Source organism: Girardinichthys multiradiatus, chromosome 21 (genome assembly GCF_021462225.1).
Source record: "Girardinichthys multiradiatus isolate DD_20200921_A chromosome 21, DD_fGirMul_XY1, whole genome shotgun sequence".
NCBI classification, from domain to species: Eukaryota; Metazoa; Chordata; class Actinopteri; order Cyprinodontiformes; family Goodeidae; genus Girardinichthys; species Girardinichthys multiradiatus.
The window spans coordinates 10,223,280-10,232,074 of NC_061813.1; the positions used below are offsets into that span (position 1 = coordinate 10,223,280).

An 8,795-nucleotide genomic window follows, 5' to 3' on the forward strand; every position below is an offset into this window, starting at 1 on the left:
GCTACCTGCAAATATTGCACTTTGTAAATGTAAAGCGCATCAAACTGATGAAACCATGGAAACGAAGGGAAACACCTTTGCTGATATTTCTGCTAAAATAGCTTCGAGACTTCCCCTCACTTTGGAAATGTCAGATCTCCTATTTATAGATACAGATGTGCTGAAAGATTCACAACAATCTGCACCAGCTGCAGAAGTTAAATTTTGGCTGAATAGAGGGGCCATAAAGAAAGATGACATTTATCATTTGGGAAATAAGCCAATATTACCAAAGAATTTATACAAGACGACGGCCCATTCGACACACGGGGTTTCCCATGTGTCGAGAGGGTGAATGATACACTTAGTAAATCTACATTTCCATACCATACATTTTTCTGACTATGCAAAAAACTTTTGTAGATCATGTATTATTTGCTGCAAACATAATCCACAGTGGAACATAAGACCCAAAAGAGGCCAGTTCCTATCAGCTATTCATCCTTTTCACACGATACACATGGATTTCATAGAGTTATCGTGGTCAGGGGGAAAGAAATATTGTTTAGTGGTTATAGATGCATTTTCAAAGTGGGTTGAGATGTACCCTGCCAAACAATGTGATGCGCTCACAGTGGTGAAGAGTTTAGTGACACATTTCTTCCCTACATATGGTATCCCACAAATCATAAGATCAGATAATGGGACTCATTTTTTAAATAATGTAATAGAACTGTGCTCTAAAGCATTAGGGTTTCAGTTAAAAAACCATTGTTCTTACCACCCGCAATCTGCTGGGCTGGTTGAACGAACAAATTAAACAATAAAAAATAGATTAAGGAAAACAATGGAAGAAACAGGGAGACCATGGCCTGAATGTCTATCTCTGGTTAAATTATGGATGAGAATAACTCCAAATCAAACTGGTCTCACTCCATTTTAAATAGTACATGGCAGATCTTTTCCATTGCCATCAGAAATGGATGACATAGGAAAAGCACAGCAGGAAACATCATTAGCTGAATGGATGAATAAGATGTTACAAACAAAAGAAGTACAGTTGTCCAGTAGTCTGCCAATAAATTCAGCGTTCAAAACCAGTAACCAAAAAGCAAATTATGTCCTTCCTTGGATTAACTAATTATTGTAGAAACTGGGTGCCAAATTATGCAGAAATAGTAGCTCCATTAAATAAACTAATGTATGAGGAAGAGCTGACAATGACGTCTGAACTGAAATAGTGTGTAGAAGCTGAAGATGGAATTCAACATGATTGTCAAGAATTAGCAGAAAAAGAAGAAAAAACTAGAAGTGATTTGCAGGATCACTAAATAGTTTATGTGAATGATTTCTCCCAAAAAAAAAAAAAAAGATGAGAGAGGGAAGACACAAACAGGTTATGCATTGGTGACAAAAGATACAGTGTTAAAAGAAATGCAACAACAAAGCCCACTACAGGAGATAGAAATGTGGAAAAAACATGGAGCTGCATTAAAAGATGAAAACTATATTTGACCAGATAATAAACCTGTCCTACCAAAGAACTTATATAAATGGGCGGCAATATTGAGCTATTGTGTTTCACAATGTCTCAACAGGGAGGAATGGTAGGACAGATATATGAATATTATATAACATATGGATTTTATTCTTATAAAAAAAAATGTTTGTAAAACATGTTTAACGTGCAAAACATAATCCACAAGGGAATTTAAGACCACGGAGGGGACAATTTTCAAAACCAAAATACCCTTTTCAAACAATTCATATGGATTTTATTGAGCTAAACCACAGTGAAGGGGAAAAAGTTCTGTTTAGTCATTATAGATGCATTTTCTAAACGGATAGAACAATTTCCAACTAAACACTACAAGCACCTTCAGGGCTAATACCCTATGAAACATTATTTGGAAGACCATACAGATTACCAGAGTTAAAAAATCAGTGGGAGTTAGATGAAGAAGCTAACCTAGCTGATTATATGAGGAGTATGTTAGAAAAACAACAGAAACAAATTCAAACTAATGAGGAATGTTCTATTTCCCAGCAGGAAAACCAACTAGTGGAACCAGGAGACTGGGTGTTAATAAGGAATGTAAAAAAGAAACATTGGTATTTCACCTAAGTGGGAGGACCCATATTAGGTATTATTAACCACTCCTACAGCAGTAAAAATAGCTGAGAGGTCAACCTGGATTCACCTTACACATTGTAAAAAAAAATCATTTCGGTTGAAAGCTCCGCCAGGGGAAGTGATTTACACACCGATAATAGGGTGGACCAAGACATTTAGAGACTGGAGAGACCCGAAAGTCAGTGAAGAAAATTAAGACAGTGGAACCACTTAGAGGAGTCAAAATTTCAGCCAAAATGACTTTTAGATGGATGAACAATGCTTTCCGTTGTTGGGTATTTATATTTTTTCTCATGTTGATTTTTTATTTTTCTGGTACTTCTGGGAACCAGTCAAGATAAATAAGAATGTAATAACACCTGCTATGAGTCATATGAAACAAGTAGTGTTAAGTCAAGGTAGGCCAGATAACCTAACTATGTGCACTAAACAAACTTCTTATACTAATGGTATTCAAGTGTGCGTGAAATCTAAAACTACAGCTGTGGTGCTGATCCCACTCATTAGCTTGACCAAACGAGGAAGGAAAGGGCAGGATTATATAAGTTATAAATGGTAATTAACTAATGACAGAAGAGACACCTCATGGTCCATGATGGTAGCTGATGAAGGAAACAATTGGACACCAGAGTGCGGCACCACTGCTTATGCTAGTCATCAAAAGAAGTTGTTTAAGCTCCATAAAGCTGATAATGCAATCCAGGTAACAATTAACCTCACGCATAACTCTCTATTTCCTTCTGACTACCTTACATCAGGAGGAAAATGTTGGGGATTTCTCTTGTGGGTTTGGGTTTCAAGGTCAGACCCAAATTTTGACCTTTTTGTTTGTGAAGTAAAAACTGAAACGGCTCTCTCTCCTAAGGCTACAGCGAAGAGAGTAAAAATTATGTTAGGAAACTTAACTACAGATGACTGGTTCCAGGTTATTACTGGAGTGTCAGGAACAAATAATAACTGGTTATTGATGGTAGAGCAAGCGGCTAACATGACTAAAAGAGATTGTGTTGTGTGTATGAGTCCCAGACCTTTATTATACAAGTAATTCCAGTTGTGATACCACAACCCTGTGTGATGGAAGTAATGAATCAAACTAATTTAATGAAATGTGTCAGCACTGGGATTCTGTTTTTCCTGTAATTAGAGCAGAGGAGAACAAACCAGTATTCTATAAACGGGCCACCACTGGAAACTACACATGTGTAAATATGACAGAGAGAGGCAATAAATTTGGAAATCTCACTGCAGTATGGAGTACTACAATTGTAAAAGTAAATAAGTATTTTAAACCAGTCTCTAGAGGAGACATTTGGTGGTGGTGTGATGATGACAGGTTGTTTGATCGATTACCTTCAAAAAGTAACGGGACTCTGTGCTCTAGTTACTTTATTGTTACCAGTTTCAGTATATTCTATGTAGATGAAGTAACAGATGGACTATCTAGTGTAACTCCACATGATTGGCGTGATAGAAAGTGCAGAGCAGTAGCTTGGCAGACTGAGGGAGACTCTACATACATAGATGCTATAGATGAAGATAAATTAACTGATCAAGTAGCCGCAAGATTTGAATCAAGTATCTGTAGGTGGTGTACGATGAACAAAAATGTAGACAGGATCAACTATATTCACTACAATGTTCAAAAACTAAGAAATTGGACAAAGCGGGTTTGAACTGTCCATGATCAATTGGCTTCAACTTCCCTGATGGCATTCCAGAATAGAATTGCTTTGGACATGTTGTTAGCTGAAAAAGAAGGAGTTTGTGCCATTTTTGGAGAAAAATGCTGCACATTCATACCTAACAACACTGCTGCTGATAGCAGCCTCACTAAAGCCATAGAAGGTTTGAGATCTCTAAATGGCAAAATGAAGGAGCATTCTGGAGTAGACACCTCGATGTGGGACTCCTGGCTGGATGTGTTTGGGAAGTATAAAATTTTAGTATCATCAGTAATAATTTCCTTTGCAGTGTTTGCTCCAATTTTTGACATTGTGTGGATGTTGTTGTATTCCCTGCCTTTGTTCTCTTCTTAACCATCTCATCACCACAGCTTTTTCTCCTATGGAAGACAGAGTTACCCAACTCTATCCGTTATTTAAACATCAGGATGATGAAGATGATGAGGATGCAACTGACCACTTTTCTGACCTGTACCCAGATCCATCTCTATATGAATATGTTATTTAAATGTCAGTAAGTACCTCTGAGTATAATTGTCTTTGTACTCGTGAAAATAATCTTACAGTTAAAAAATCCAAAAGAAGTTGCTGTTAAGTGATATAAGAATATGAGCAAATATTTCTATAAACAGGGAGGAAATGTTGGAATAATTGAATATAGATTTATCTTATATTTTCTCCTATCCTTATAACCTTTCATGATGTTTGTGTGAATAAGGATGTGTGAATTGTCTGCAGGCAAAGGTCATAAATGGAGCTGAGAAGGAAGCAGTCCGCAGTTGAGGAGGTCATAAAAGATGAAGGCTGATTGTGCTGAACGGACAACACACTGATCTTAAGATTGGAGGAGTCTGTGGAAGTGTGTTGTTAAAAGATAATGGTGTTAATGACCTGTTTACGATGCAGCTGTTTTTCCCATCCTAAGAGGGCAATGTAATGTTCTTTGTAACTAGGGACCCCCGAAAGATTATAAAAAGAGAGGTGCGGAAAGATGGTTTTCAGAGCAGTAGAGAGATTTGTAAATGGAAACACATCTTGTCCGTTCTCCTCGCTGCGAGTGAAATAACTAATTATTTGTCTTTCTCTTCTTTTTGTGATGTTATAAGTATTGTAGGTTGTTTAAACCTGACAGTAATAGCACTATAAAACACCCAACCTGCAGCGCTGCAGCAGCAGACATTCAGCTCTGGTTTACAGAGTCTCAGTAAATGTGTCTCCAGTAATGTGGCTACATTGCCTGTTGGATCAGAAGCCGTGGCGTTTGCATCTGGAAGGTGACGGGGTTTGGGAGCCTTTATTTGGCCCTGCACCCGAACGCCTCGCTGTAAAGTGGGTGGTGGGAGCGGCACGTGGAAGTAAAGTGAGCGAGCTGCCTGCTGGGTTTGTCAGGGTCAGGGGGTCGACTCTCCTTTCAGAAGGTTAGAGGTTCACGACCCTCAGACATGAAGAACAGCAGCTTTGTTCACCTGCAGCTCCAACTGCCCAGTTCTGCTTCCCTCTCCTCTGAGTTGCTTATCTCGGCAGCATGTTGAGGTGGTTGTGCTGAGGCCCGAGGTCCTGACTGATCGACCCGGCTCACAGAACACCAGCCGTGTCATTTAAATCATGTGTCTCTGCTTTAGCAGGAATCACCAGAAATCCACCAGTCAGAGAAGAGACTGAGGAAGATCAACAGCTTCATGTCATCAAGTCTGAGGGACTCACTGGAAACCAGACTTTAGTCAGAGCAGCAACATCAACAACACATTGTTCTGGACTCTGCTTGGTGGCAGGAAGAAGAAATCCAGGAAAACAAAAGAAAGTGAATCTATCCATTCTCAAATCCTGGAAAGTCTCTGGAAACATGGAATGGGATCTCAGTGTTTAACCTGAACTCTTCAGGGTTAATGAAACGCTCCTTGTGTCAGACGGCTGCTTTATATTTTATGCTGGCAGCCGTTTCCTAAACTCCAGTTTTCAGATGAACAAAACAGTTTCAGGATGAGTCTGAAACAACACTAAGGGTTGAACACATCCATGTGTCCACTGACAGCAATCACCAGAGACAGACTGGACACTTTCTGGGCCTCTGTCCCCTCAGTGACGGCCAGAACTTGTGCCATACATGGTTTAGATGGTCTGAATCGGACTGTCTGGGCTGAATCAAACAGCAGCATCACATGTGAGAGCAGTTAACAGAACCTCTGGGGAAAAAGGGTCAGATTTTAATACCAGGGACATTTTAGGTGTCTGACTTTGAGTAGAACATGTCCAGAACATCTCACTGCAGGTAACAAACACAGCAGGTAACATCAGAAGTCCTAATATTTTCTCAAAACTAAGACTGCAGTTTCTCTACTAGAGGTCCACCAGAAATGTTGCTGACGATCTGAAGGTCCAGAAAACGATTTCTGTTAGACAGAAAACACACATTACCAAACAGTAAAAACATACAGTTAAACACAGCAGGGGAGTCTGAAAAAGCAGCTCAGCTAATGTTGCCTGTGAGCTCCTCAGACTCTCTCACTCAGACACAGACAACGTTTGAAGCAACTTCAGCGAGATGACTGCAGGGAACTTACGTGGGATGGTCACTCCGAAGTGCTGGGGGTCAGAGATCAACAGTTTCCTCTTGAGTTCATTCAAGCCGACACCTGTGGGTCCTACACAGAAACAAACAGGAACATCCCATGAATGTTCATCACTGCTTCTCACCAGAACCAGCAGAAAAATGTTTGTTTCCTTAAAGATTCTTCAGAATCTGTTTGTTCTCGGCTGGAAGAAGAAAATACAGCAGCGAACATTTAGATAAGTTAGAGGAGGAAAAGCACAAATGTGACTAACAATTAAATGAATGATGGGTTCACAACAGGGTTCTGGTGCTGTTGATCCAGCCTCACACTGATCCTACAGAACCAATGTCATTTGTTTCTAAACGTTTCCTGCTTGTTTGAATGTCACTAAATGTGCTGCTGTAGATTCTGACCAAATGAACTTTAACACTTGAACACAAGTTTAGCTCAGTTCCAGTAAAAGTCTCCAACCTTCCTTCATCAGCAGAGAAATCCACCAGTTTAACAGAGGAGATGAAGGAAAAAAGCCTTTTTCTCTTTCTGCTGCAGGTCAGCTGGACTTCCCATCATATCCCCAGTGGGGGAACCAGCAGAATAAGTGGGAGCAGACAGACTATTGACAACATGTTGATTAATGAGTGGCTCACACAGCTAAGTATCCATCTTCAGGTTTTACAGTGGCCCGTATGAAGAAACAGGAGAATTAAACTCAGAAAACAGATTCATTTGTTACGATAAAGAACTCTGAACTATGAGCTTCGATGGTTTATTCATCCATCTCTTAATAATTAATAGTTCATAGAAACAAAGACTGAGATCATTGTTCTTTTGCAGAATGTGGAACCTTTTTAAAATCCCCTGGGTTCTCTACATCTTCCTCAGTGTCTTGTCTTCTACTCTTCCTCTGTCTGAAAAACCAGAGCACCACATCACCCTTTAGCATCTTTAACAAACTGGACCAGAAATCAATGTTGGACCTGCATGGCTCAGCCTCTCAGTGTTGGACCTCTGCAGTGTGTGGACAGTCAGAGACAGTTTGATCCGGCTCCACATTCATCACATGCCTGATGTTCTGGGCAGACACTACAATCAGATCAAACCCAGTTGGAAATTCATTTCTCCAGGTGAATGTGTTCAGCAGGCCGCTCCTCTAAAACAAACAGACAATGACTGCAGTCGACGGTGAAGATTGGATGGAAAGAGAGGTTGATGGGAAGGAAGAAGAAACCAAACTCTCAGGAGAACGAGTTCTCCTGTTTCCTCTCATGCTCTCAGTGTTCCTCAACATTTCATCTGGTGGAGAGAAGGAAGGTTTAGTGGAGATCCACACCCTGATAAAAATCTGTGGACAACGAGGCTCTCTCAGTCTAATATCTGATGACTGGAAACCTTCACATACAGACACAATCACAGCTTTCCCTCTCCTCCTTCACACAGTAACACATGGTTTGGAGTCCAGTTGTGTGACAGCTGGAAGTGATAAAAGCTGTTTCCTCAGAGAGCGTGGAGACTCTATGGTGAAATAAAAACATCTCTGAGGAATGAGAACGTGGGACTTTCTAGACACTCTGTGGTTACCTTCTCAGACCAACAAGCACAAACTGAAGCAAAGGCAGCGATCAATCTTAGCTGGAGAGAAGGTTTTTCACTCAGAGAAAAACAGTCTGAGGAACTGAGGAGCTGAGTGGTCGACTGATTTATTAAGATCAGGAAATGGAGTTCATTTGGAATCAGTTTCAGGAATGTGGGAGGAATGCAGCGCTGCTGTTTGAACAAGGCTCAGGACCAATGTTGTTATAGGCGATGAAGGTGGCAGAGTGTGGTAATAGAGGCTCTTTCATGATCTCTATCACAGTGGTGCAGACAGTCCACCCAGCAGGCCACAAACCTGCACACTGGCTTGTTTTTCCTCAGTCTGAGAGGAAATATGGAGCTTCTGGACCAGGGGACCAACACAGTGGTGTCTGCTACACCTTGGTATGACTAACTGCTGCAGTTCTTCACACTCCTAAAACCATTTTCACTTTGTTCATCACTCCCTTGGTTGCTACTTGTGATATCAGTGATGCAGGCAGCAGAGCATCTTCAGAGGATTAAAGCTTCTTCCTGCTGAGAAGGTCCGACAGAACCACCACCAGATCACAATGCTCCAATCCAGCAGCTCCATTAAAAACCCAAACACAGCAATAAAACAGAGAGAACTGCTGCTGTTTTGTGTGAGCTGAGCTGCAGTATTTCCACTGTGTTTATGTGCTTCTCTCTCCCTCCTTCTGTCTCTCTCTGCTCAGTTTGCTTCAGCACTAAAAGTGTCAGACTCCATTACTGCTCTCATTAGAGAAGCTGCCTTTAATATGGAGAGCTGAAGAACCTCCAGACCAAACAGGGAGCACTTGTCATGGAGCCTGAGTAGAACAGACTGAGGCCGGACCCAATGACCAGGCCCCCGTG

At 40.9% G+C, this 8,795-nt stretch overlaps 1 long non-coding RNA gene across 1 annotated transcript; it reads right to left on the reverse strand.

Moving 5' to 3' along the window:
- Positions 1-5,997: 5,997 nt before the first annotated feature.
- On the reverse strand, positions 5,998-7,628 carry LOC124858312. Its single transcript, XR_007035800.1, has 3 exons — positions 6,819-7,628; positions 6,357-6,437; positions 5,998-6,185 (listed from the first exon to the last, which is right to left on the reverse strand). It is a non-coding gene; the product is annotated as an uncharacterized LOC124858312 (long non-coding RNA).
- Positions 7,629-8,795: the final 1,167 nt, after the last annotated feature.